The sequence below is a fragment of the Branchiostoma lanceolatum genome, chromosome 11, assembly GCF_035083965.1.
Source record: "Branchiostoma lanceolatum isolate klBraLanc5 chromosome 11, klBraLanc5.hap2, whole genome shotgun sequence".
Lineage (NCBI taxonomy): Eukaryota > Metazoa > Chordata > Leptocardii > Amphioxiformes > Branchiostomatidae > Branchiostoma > Branchiostoma lanceolatum.
The window spans coordinates 381,834-394,841 of record NC_089732.1 but is presented as its reverse complement, the minus strand read 5'-3'; positions in this window follow the sequence as shown (position 1 = coordinate 394,841).

The following is a 13,008-nucleotide window of genomic DNA, read 5'->3' as shown; positions in this document are numbered from 1 at the left end:
ATCTCCAAGCAGATGTAGGTCGGGCATGTTTCACACGTGTTTTTGCATAATTCTGTATGTCTTTCTAGTAACAGTGTGGGCTTCGTGCTGTATAGGATAAAAGCGAAGACCACTGGAATTTCTAGTCTCTCACAGACCTCTTGTGGATCAACAAAAAATGTAGAAATTTTGTCGGAGGACTTGGTTGGTTATTGGAGTGCAGATTCGTCTGCCGAAGAATTGTTCGTTGCAATTGGTTTGAAATGGTGAATCTGTGGCCGGCTTACACCTCTTTTCCTCCTTTCAGCAGCCCAGTCTCACATCTATGAGATTATTGGAAGTTCCTTTGGGAAACTGTTTGGCGCCTATTTCTACTATTTTTGCGACAGTCCTTGGAGTCTGGTGGAGACTATGTAAAGCCGGCCAAAACGCCACAGAAACATGCCGGATGCTGCTCCATCTGCATGGAGATTACGGCTGATGGAGGTTCGGGGTTACGTCTACATTATCGGATTAGACGGAACCACGGAGCTTCATCAACCGGCCCCTCGGGGAGGTGTGGGATCGACACCCTCGGCAGGCCGTGATGGACGCGGGCAGAGGTGTGGCAGGTGGCACTAGTCTCGGGACTAGGCTCTTCTGAGGACGCTCTTTTGCAGATGATGTACATGCATACCGTGATGTCCGATTGCTACCGTCATCTGATGTCGTTCGCGTTTTCAGCAACGTTCCCCGCCCGCGTAGCCTGCAGAAAAATGGTGTCTTCAAAATGACAGCGTCTTACAAATGACTTTAGTCAAGTGGTCACCATTCGATCTAAAGATACATAGCGTTCAAAGTCTTCGTATGCAAATGCTGCAGAAACTGTGAACCGTGATTAGAACAAGGTATCAATCAGAGTGCAACTAGTACGTCATCATCATGATGATGACGTCATCGGTAAAAGGCCTGAAGAATCTACTTCAGAGGCTAAGCTATCAGGATAACACGTCCGATTGAGTCATTTGTCTGGAAGCGCCTCCTCCCGGCCGTATAAATACTGCAGGGCATGGCGGGCGCACGCAAGGCGCGTCATCATCCGGGCCGTGACGTCATCAGGAGAAGGTGGGCGGAAGACTCACGCTTCCTTTCAGACGCGACAAGGACCATATAAGACGACGAGCTCAAAGCAGTGAAAGTTACTTCTACAAGACAGAACTCAAAGACAAGACAGCGCTCAGCTGTAAGCGGTCACCAAACCTCATCAGAACGAACCCACCAACCCGGCGGTACAAGAACCAACACTCGGCGGTCAAACAGTCCTCCTCCCCCGACGGTAAAACAGCCTCCTCCCCGGCATGTCGGTGTCTAAGCTGGTGCTGTGCGGCGCGGTTACCCTGCTGGCCGTGCTGAGTCTGGCGGCGGTCGGCAGCGCCTTGCAACAACAGGACATGGACGACTACATGCAGAGGACGCGCAGAGGTGAGGCACTCGCCGTCCCTTCTGTAAATTCATAACAACTTGTAATTTATCTGAAGTACAGCCAGTAGGTATCCACTTGAGTAATGAGGCTGCTGTAGCGCTTTGTAACATGTTCGAGGAATTTTAACTTCTGAAAGTCTCTTCCGAAAGACAAATACAGCTCCAATCAGGATGCCCTTCCCTGTATTTGAACCGGGTATCTCACTCCAACAAAAAATCGGGTTGTTTGTTTGTTTCGCACAACAGGTAAACGTTCTTGAGTTGTAACACACCAGTTTTGTACAGATGCTTTTGGAGGTGTGTAAAGCTTCGTATATTCCTATAAGAATCGTAGAGTAAGGGATTCTTCGCTAGATAGAAGACTGTAAGGCCGGAATGAAATGCGCACGTAGAATTGAGACACTGGAAATCTTCTTCCATCGGGTTGTACAGTAGTACAGGCTGCATGAGACCGGACTGTCGTAGGTTTCATCTACTCACACCGGAAAGGAACCCTAGTCGGGCCTAGGAGCCTTATCGAGAACACACAGAGACGGCACAAACCCAGTTGGCTTAAGTTTCCTTTTTCTGTGATATTCCCTCGAGCTGTAGATTAATATTGTCAGTTTCAAGACTTTTCTTCTCGGGCTAGTTTTGACCCAAACTGTACAAGAGTCTCAGACGTTCCACCAGTAACCTCTGTTAAAGCTTTACCATCATATACCGTACAAATGTGGTGGGAAGATAGGACGTCTATCATGAAGTTCCGCGCTGCAGACGTCTACTGTTAATCTCTTTAAGAAGGTGAAAGCAAGAACGATAAAAGTGGTATAAAGAATCTCCAAACTGCTTATCCAGAAATTTCAAGCAAAATTGCTCATAAAACATATTACTACACATCGTCATCGTGATGACTTGCAAATTCCACTTTCAGAATCGGTTTGCTGTATCTGTGAGCTAAAATATGTCCCCTAGTTACGTGTTTAGCTTCGCAGGCTAATACCCATGTATATATTAATGAGACGGTACTGTATGTACAAACTATGTGAAGGTTGTCCTGGTGCATTGATGGAACCTCTAGATCAACCATTTACTTTAAAGTTACCGTCATCCCAAAAAAGGACAGGGTTTTTTGGCAAAGTGGGAATCGTAGTACTCCAGTGATCCAAAATCCTAGTGCATATCTGCAAATATCCAGAATATGACTTTTAATAAGGAGCATATTAAGAAACCATATGAAGTAAAAGGCAGTAGAAGAAGAGGATTGGGCTCCGCCTTCCAATACGCCCCAGACACAGGGGACAACCACCCACCGACTTACGGCCTCCAAAAGGCTACGAAAGTACCTTATACATTTACTACTTTTTTGCTACCTAGGTTCAAACAAACTTTCATTAGAAAAACCTACTTCACTTTCATTAAAAGTCAGGAAAACTGAAGGCAACGTAGCTATGGCTTCGAGTAGTTATGGGTGGTGCTTTGGTGAAGAGAGCCTCGCATGCTGTTGACATATCTCAAAGCAAGAAGAGTAACATCCAAAACAAAAAACAGTGCAAAGGCCTTTATATTTTACAAGGAGTTAGGAAAAGGGCGTCCGGCGTCAACGATACAGTATGTTGCCATTGCTTTGAGTATAGGTAGTTCTGGACAGTACTGGTGCCATGGAAAGTGCATTGGGCGGTGCAGCGGAAAACTGTTCTTTAAGATAACCAGAATCGGCACCCATCACGCACAGATCGATCAAGTCGGTAACCTGACGATTCTGCGGCCATTGTTCACCGCAACTCTAAACATCTGCTGGGACAAAGGGGTTGGTTTTGGGTCAGCCGCAGCACTCCCAGATGATTAAGACCATTCTTGTTAAGGTTCCGCTCTAAAAACTCCAGAATCTTGTCGGGAATATTTATCGCTATAACGTGGTCATCGTGGTTTGGAACCAGAGAAGGGACTCAATTTTTTTCTGACTCGTTGATGAAGGTTAGACATCCAGGTAGTACGGTACGCAATGTGACAGTTACTCATTGACAAGCAATTGCATCGATTTGTAAATGGTCAGACGTTTCTGGTAGCATCCACTATCTTTCGTCAGTGACTGAAGGATCTGTAGTTCGACAGTATCTAACCAAAAACTAAGAATTGTTAATGAAGTGAAGACAAGTCTTAGCTATATAGGCAGTAGCCTGGAATCCAAACCTATTATAGCTCCCGAGTCTCTCTTGCGGGAGAGAGACTCGGGAGCTATAATAGGTCTGGATTCCAGGCTACTTAGGCAGACCAACGGAAACAAAATGAAGACAAAGTCAAGAAAAGTTTGATGCGAATGAATTTGTACCAGAGATAATGTTGTTACAGTTTCTTCTGGCACAGTTGAGCTAGAGAGCTTTTCTTAAAAAAAGAGCACTTTATCATGGCGTTCATTTCTAACTGTTATATAACAGAAATCAAGGTTTATGAAAAGTTATGGTCCTTCGCACCACCTCTCCCCGACAATTACCACGGTTCTGAAGGTACAAATGCCCGGGGGTTAATTTTCAAGAACATCATCAACTTTGAGAACACACGAGGCGATAACCTAAAGCTTGAGGCGGTAACCATTTCCTCCACTAAAGCCTTCAAGGCCTGGTATTTATTTTACACGTCTGCAAATTCTATCCACCCCATCCCTCTATTTGTGGATGACATCGCGCCTTGTAGTCCTGACCCACTATGAAATATCAGCCATGAACAATGCCGTATCCCCCAGTGACATGTTCCTAACACTAGCCGTGATGGCGGCTCAAAATCTCATCTATTTTTACATAAGAATCAGCAAAGTCCGAATTCAGGGCTTTATACACAGGATGGAGGGACTTATATTCACCTGTGTTACATCAAACGCCTTAGATGTCATCTTCTCGTGGACATTTGTTTTCCAAGACGATTAACACATAAAAAGACTTACGACAGATCTACGCAGTGGCACAGAGAAAACTTTTTGCATTTTCGGACGAATACGGTTTGAAAATTTCACACTGGACCTTTAGTTGAATGGCAAGATACTTGTAACAAGATTGTGTAACCTATATGAACCTTGACACAGCGAAGAAAAAAATGAGGAAACAGCCTCCCATAAAATGTAAAAATGAGATCGTATTCAGACCGAAAATGTCTTCTCTAGATCTCACTCTTCCATCGGCCTTGCAGTATCTGACACCACAGATAGCTTTATATTGTTGTAGAATGTTGTAGAAATTGTATATTGTTGTACCATAAATATGTAATGATATATGTTGATAGAGTTATTAGGACTCAAATGACTGTGTATCTCTGTTATATTGTATCTGACCCTTACCTCTTCCCTCATGACCTCAATGAAAAGCGGCCTGCGTGCCGATTTGAGCTTATCATGAATAAACAAAGGTTCAAACAAACAAACAAATAGACTACTAACGATCCTGATTCCCTTAAGCAGTTTTACATGGCACTGTTTAATAACACGGACAGTGGATCGTCTGGTTACACAGCAATGTATCACTGCGTCTGGAGTTCAGTTGGGACTTCTGAAGTGGTCGATATACAGATGGAAAATTACAGGACAATTTGAGATGACCTGCTCCATCTCTGTCCCAGAGTCAGGTCTCCTTCTCTGTCCCAGTGTCAGGCCTCCCTGTTGCTGATTGCGAACGTTTTTGCTGGTGATTTCACAGTTTTAGCTCGGTCGTTCATCTGTGTTGGTAGAAAGCATTCTGAAGCAAATTTGAACTGCAATTTCCAACTCGATTAGGCATTTTGTCCATGTATAGTTAAACATTTGTGAAGCCCCAATTGTGTTAGGAATCACAGTTCTGCTTTGCTTCAGAACCACGCAGTTGTCTTCTATGTATTTTTCTATGTGATAAGAATAACGATTAACTGCCAAGAATGATTAGAAACCAACAACAAGTAGCAAACACGTTCGCAAAGACATGTTTTAACTGGTTCTTTTTCTCTCATTTTTTCAGCTTACTTCTCTAAGAAAGACGACAGTAACTCAGCCGGCCTCTCAGGTAAGCACAACTTTCCCTTTCAAACGTCTTGTGTGCAAGTCTTGGTCTGAGCAGAACTACTTCATCAGTCTCTACTTTCCCTTTCAAACGTCTTGTGTGCAAGTCTTGGTCTAACCAGACCGACTGCATCCACCTTCGCTTTCACTCTCGACGTCTTCATTGCTGGTCCTGGTCCAACCAGACCGACTTCATTAGTAATAGTAATAGTTTATTGCAAATTCATGCCCGTAGGCTAATTGCATGTTGACAACAATGTCGAAATACAAATGTAAGGTAAAACAAAGGTATACATGAATACAAAATCATTCTATATTGCTATTCTACAGTAAGTTTCTATATCTACGGTACTAATGCGGGGTTTGATTTCTTCTCTGAAAGCAGTGGAAAATAAAAAGTCCCACACTTTCAATGATGAGTGGGTTGGAAGATTTTAAAAGGAATATGAGTTTCTGTGTATTTCTTAATTTAGAAAAGTTTTTGGAGATTTCGGATACTTTCGTGAATAATCTGTTTCTTTCGGTTTCAAATTCGGGACATTCGCATATAAAATGTATTTCATTTTCCACTGCTTTCGTTGCACACTGTTTACATGTTCTGTCCTGGACCGGTAGCTTTTTGTATCTCCCTTTCTCTATTTCTAATGGGTGCGCGCTAATTCTTATCTTACATATTGCCGCACGTTGGTCAAAGTCATTATGATACAGATAATTTTCCATGTCGTAGATCGTTTTTACGTTTTTGTAAAATCTTAGTTTTCCTTCATCTTTCAACAGGTTATGAAAGAATGTTTGAATATACATATCTTCTAATCTTCTTCTTAACAGTGCACATGTCTGTCTAACGTCTATATTAGGGTTGTCGGTATACCAAATGTATGAGTAGCCACAATTGTCAAGTACCTCCTTTACATGTTGAGTCCAGTTTTTCCTACGATTATTCACAGGTATATGTTGTTGTGACAGAAGTGCGTCTACTTGGAGGGGATGTGAGGAAATGTCTAGTTGTCTGAGTCGTAGCCAGTATTTGACTATGCGGACTGAAACATCTAGATCGACTGGAAATATACCCAGCTCCGCTCTACTTGCTACGTTACTTGAGCTTCTTTGGACACCAAGTATATTTTTACAAAATCTGTTTTGAATTATCTCGATAGGACACTTATCGTTTAGGTAATCCTTTCCCCAGATTTCGCAACCGTACAACATGATAGACTTAATACATGCGTTGTATATCCTTAACAGGGCCTTAGGAGACAATGGTGAGCGAATCAAATGTTTGAGACTGAAAATGGCTTTACGTGCTTTTTGTGATAATTGATTTTTGGCAAGAGAAAAACTTCCCGACGACGACAACATCAAACCTAAATAGCAGTAAGAACTTGCTGTTTCAATACTCTCTGAACCAATGAAAAAAATTCAGTCTCCACTTTCAATTCTAATCGTCTTCTCTGCAAGTCTTTGTCTAAGAAGCATCAGTCTTCACTTTCAGTTTCAAAATTAACGTCTACTGTGCAAGTCTTGGTCTGAGCAGACAGGCCTCATCAGTTTTCCGACTTTTATGTTTTGTACCACACAGGACAGAAAACCACTCTGAATCAGAGAAGAATAACGTTTTCCCGATCACTTAAAATAGTTTGAATCTAGTAAAAAGTCCAAGCCGATGAGAGAAAGTCATCCTAGCATTCAGCAGCTTTGAAATGCTTCTCTGAAACTTCCGCAGCACGGAACAAACCATTTGTTTCAAACTTTTGAATGTCAATCCGATTCTACCCTTAAGTCAAGACATGACAGCAAATGTCAAACGCCAGACTCTTAGATCTGCGCACACAGCTTGCGGTTCCAAGTGACCATTCAGTCGAAGCAGTCGACACACCATTCAGATCAATTAGTAGATGGATGCCCCTTCCATATCTATGTACACAGTGTGGCAGGCCTGTATTCAAACCGCCAGTGAAGTTTCTGCACCGATGATAGCATTCAACAAAACATGAAAAACTCAGCACAACAAAGCTTTATGGAGACATTGAATTTCAACAGCAATTTCAAACACAGAGGAACTGAATGGACTTGCCGACTGTGCCAATCTTTTTCAAAGAAGTAACGACTGTTAATGATTTCTACCGACTCAGATTAACTTTCAAGCTTACTTCAAAGCCTACGGAAAAAAACGCCAACTTCCGTTTTCACTGCCTTCATATTTGTTCCCTATAGACTCGGTCCAGTCAGTAGAACTAAATCGCTCGTTCTGTCTAATTAACTTCTTAATAAAGGCGCTTGTAGCCAAGACGTATGCTTAGGTCACACTACCCCAACGTATGCTTAGGTCACAATTGGAAAAAGGGGTCCTGCTGGGCAGTTCACGGGATGTTTTTTTTATTTTTTTTTTTACTTTCGGGCGTTGCCCCTACCTGCGCGTTTAGAGCCTTATCATCCAACAGTTTTTAAATGCCAAAGCACTTTTCTACTAGCCCGCGTAATATACGGTACAAGAATCGTTTGTCGGATTTGTTTTGTTTCGGAAAAGTGGCCTACATTTAGCTTAAACTAAGAGTGTTATCATAACACTTTATATCGCAACCATACAGTAACTACGACTGCCGGTTCTCCCACTAATAGTTGCCCCCTTCCTTTGTGGAGGTTATTCTCTTTTTTTTCGTCTAAGACTTACACCTGAGTCTTTAAGAAGCAGCGTGTTTAGAGCCTAATCAGTCAAGAGCCTTAAAATGCCAAAAAATTTTCTACGCGCCCGTCTTATCTAGCAAACCGCGTTTGTCATTTGCTTTGGTTTGTAAAAAAGGAAAGCTTACGAAACGGCTTACCTTCAGCTAAAATGAACATCCAGAGTCTTAAGTAACCTTACGGTACCATTTTGCAGATTTGTTTTTAAAGAAAAACGTGCGAAATGGCTTACATTTAGCTAAAAGTGACAGCGTTATTATGTCAACGTATCCCCCAGCTTCACTCATATATGTAAGCCAACACGACTTGTTCTTTTGCCTGAGCCGCGCGTATCTGTTTTTTTTCAGACCGTTTAAGGCAGATTACGAACATCTCAGTCTTAACTAACATTACAGCATCATTTGTAAGATTTGTTTTAAAAGAAATAGAATAGGAAATGGTCTACGTTTAGCCAAAACTAACAGTGTTATTATGACAGTTTGCTCCCAGCCTCACTCATAAACCAACACGGATTTCGCTTTTGTCCGAGCCGCGCGTATCATTTTTGTTCAGACCATCAGAGGTGGTTTGTGTACATCTGCAGCCTCAAGTAACCTTCCAGAATCATTTGTCAGATTTGTTTTTAAAGAAAAGCGCACTAAATGGCCTACATTTAGCTAAAACTGACAGTGTTATCATACCAGTTTACTCCCAAACATTACTCATAAGCCAACACGACTTGTTCTTTTGTCCGAGCCGCGCGTATCTTTTTTGTTCAGACCGTCCGAGGCAGATTCTAAACATCCGCATTCTTAACTAGCATTACAGTATCATTTGCCAGATTTATTTTAAAAGACAAACGTGCGAAGCGGCCCTTATTTAGGTAAAACTAACAGTGTTATCATTACAACTTACTCCCCAGCCTTACTCATAAACCAACACGACTTGTTCTTTTGTCCGAGCCGCGCGTATCACTTTTGTTCAGACCGTTCGAGGCGGATTCTAAACATCCGCAGCCTTAACGCAGCCCATTGTGCACCGCTCACTCACCAGGCGGGGAATACGCTGATAAGCGAGTGGGTCAGGCGCGGCAATTTCCGCCACTTCTGCTCCGTTGTTATCCATGAAACCAGGAATATATCACCCTTCACTCTCTATAGCGGGTACATAATGGCCAGGCAGGAGGGAAGTTGCCCGTTGTTTCCGGGTAGCGAGCGTTTCAGCCTTTCGGTGACGCTGCAGTTTGTGGCGTTATCTCCGCTCCGCAGCTGACGGAGGGATACAGCCAGGAAGCGCGGAGTGATCCGGAGTGATCCGGTCAGAGGAGGGGGATCGGTGAACTTGCGGGGGCTGCCGTCAAACTGACGAGGGACTAATTTTTATGAGAGAAGGGATTCTAGTTATGATCTCCACAGGGGGGCTGACGTCACGAGTGTGAAACTCTGATCACACAACTGAACTGTTGGCGTATCGTTTTGTTTTTGTCTTCCGACTCCGCCTCTTCTTTCCTCCCACCTTCCCGCCTCCTCCACATATCTTTCTCTTCTACTGTCATCTTGCTACTTTTGACCGTTTCCTTTTGCCTTACCGCCTCTTTTTCCACCCACTCTGGCGCCTCCCCCACATCTTTCTCTTCCACTGCCATCCTACTTTTGGCCGTTTCCTCTTGCTTTACTTTCGCCTTCCTCTACCCATGACTACTCCTTCGCCTTCCTACTCCGCGCTTCTTCTTCCTCCCACTTCTCGTTCTCAACATCTTTCTCTTCATCCTACCACTTCTCGTTGTTTCATTTTGCCTTACCTTCGCTTTCCTACTCCCTCCAGAACTCCTTCTCCTCTTCCACATCTGCCTCTTCCACAGTCTCTACCACACCACTTGCCGGACTGAAAAAATTTTAGAAATTTGCCTAAATATTTCATCAACAACTTGACCCGTCATTGGAGTACAGATTTGCCCGTTAGATGCAAAGTGTGACTTTATTGCCGGCTAAATTCACTGGCAAGCCATTTACCTCAGAATATAGGTATATGTGGCCAGATTCTACAATTTCGCAGCAGCTCACGGACTCTGGTAAAGACTAGTGCTTCTAGTCATCCTGTCATGTCATTTTTCTGTCTTTTTTATACGTAAGTACGTCTTCACATTTGTCTGCCGACAGCAATTTCAACAACGGGTCGTTTCAACGATCCTCGTTTATTGGTTTTTGATTGTTGTCTTCTCAGGGTTTCAATAAAGCACAGTTGAAAGGTACATATTTGTGCTTCGGAACGGTAATGGTGAATGGTTTATGTTTGTGGCTCTTGCACAGCCGCGAATATCTTTCTTTACAGCATCGCTAATACTTCCCATATTTCTCTGTCAGCATATAAGCGACTTCCTCTAGTTATGTAGCTATTTGCCATTTTCTAGTCCAACTATCTCTCCTTTCCATACTTTTGATTCTTTCCCCATTCCTTTGCGTCTTCACCTTTATGTTTCAGATGAATTTTCGACGACAGGACATTGTGGAAAATTCCGAGATGGCTGAAACACGGCCATATTTCTCTGTCAGCGTATCGGTACTTCCTCTTGTTATGTATCTATTTGCCATTTTCTAGTCCCACTACCTCTCCTTTTCATACTTCTATTTCTTTTCCTATTGGCTTTTTCATGTTAAACTTTCAGAATGATAGTCAACGACGGGACGTTGGCATAATTTCCCAGATTTGGTTTGGTTTGGTTCATTCAGATCCCCATTAGTGATACATCACTATTCTTCCTGGAGCCCATTTTAAAATCATACAAATTATAGCGAAGGAAATATACAACAAATTATGCATTTCAATGAACAGAAAACACATAAGTTGAGCTCAAAGCCAGACAAATAACAAGTCAAGGTAAAATAAGGTAGCTGGAACACATCTCTGGGTGTGTGTCGGGGGCCAACACTGGCCAGAAAATGACACACCGAGTCTTAAGCCTGTAAATCCCACCTTAAGCCCCAGTTAAGACATCTTATCTAGGTATTGGTGACCTAATGAAGTAAGACGAACAGTGGGTATCACAGGAGATCCACGGACTGATGAAGCGATGCCGTCTGTATCGATTAACCCGGTTAGAAACATCACTGCCGGTACTGGACAGCTTTATCACAGGACCAGCCTGTTTAAGTCCCAGGAAAATGACATTTCCTCTACCATTCACGTAGAAATTTGGTCTTTTCTGAAGAAAAGAAAAAAAAAAAACCATCGTAATCTACAAATTGTCTACTGTGTGCTCTTCGGTGGGACAAATAAGCGACGTGTTGTGACGTCACGAAATGACGTCATAGGTTTTAAGTCGGAAGATGGCTTATTCCTTCCGACTTAAAACGCATGACGTACAGTCAGACCTGGCCAGCCACCCGCGTATTAAGAGCCGGTGAATTAGAAGTGACACTGATCCTAGGAAGCTTTAGCAACCAGACGACACCTGTTGGAGCGCAAGTGCAGTGAAATAGTTCCTCTGCCATTTATGTAAACGTCTGTCTTTCTGAAAATATAATCTTTATGTCTTTTAATTCAATTGTCTACTGTGTTCTATTTCGTCCTTTCTGAAAACATCAATGTAATTCTTATATGTTTACTATGTGCTCCTTGGAGAGGCAATTATACATCTGTAAAGATCATCTTTTCTACAGCAACCACCTCGTGACGACCATTTTGACTCAGGCCATTGAGTGCTTGCTCCGCCCCACGACTCCTAATTGTTGTTTGTTTGTTTGTTTGTTCAGACTGCCTGTCGGTGTGTGAGATGGGGTACCAGTCCTGTAGCCAGTCCTGCGCCCACAACCCGGGATATCCGCTGCTCGGCTGCCTGTTCAAGAAGCACTACTGCAACAAGACCTGCTATGCCAGGGTGAGCCGCAGGGGGGCGCCTCGGGACGACGGGCTCATGCAGTTCGACTGACAAGACGTGACCAGTACATGAAGTCCCTAACTATTCTATTCAGATATTCCCAGGACCATGCTATCTTAGCCTTGTATATGTAGGCAGGGAACTGTTTTAAAGTTTCTTTTGTTTTGGGTGTGATGGCTGTATTTGTGGACAAGAAATCATGACTTTATTCCTCAATTAAAAAACTCGGAAACACACCCAGGTTCGACTGACAAGACACCAGTAATCCCTTAAGACCATGCTATCTTAGTCTTGTATATGTGGGCAGGGAGTGTTTAAGATATTATTTTGTTGTTGGTGTCGACTGTATTTGTGGACAAAGAGATGATAACGTTATACCCCGATTGATAAAGACAGACCCAGGTTCGATAAGACACACTTAGTCTATTAAGATATTAACCAATCAGATATCCCCATGGTTTTAGTTTGTGGTTGAAACAAGGTATTAGGCAGGCAGAAGACAGAGCAAGCATTTTTGTAGTGCAAGCATAATTCCAGGCAAAGAGGTGAAATTAAACCATTGCGAACTTAAATGCATTTACAATACATATAGTAAGCCTTGTATATGTAGGCAGGGAAGTGTTTTGAATTTCGTTTTGTTGTTGGTGCGATGACTGTATTTGTGGACAAGAAATCAATGTATCAATTAAAAACAAAACAATAACACCCAAGAAGCGTGAGAGAAGAGAAAAATATAGGTTCTGGGGCATTCCATTCGGGAAAGGGGTGAACCGTCCAGTCATACTCTACACCGCAACTGGCTACAGCCAAGTTCATTACCAAAGAGCCGGCCAATACATACAGCAAGTGAACCCAGAAAAACATGCTGGCAGTACTCAGTACTTCTTTAGCCTCTGTCTGGACTCTGGCATCAAACTACTTAATACAATGTAGTAGGTTATCAGAACTGTTGGTTTCAAGCAATGAAATAAACACAGACTCTTTAATTCACAATCATGACAATGTCATATCTTTTTCATTTGATAAGCAT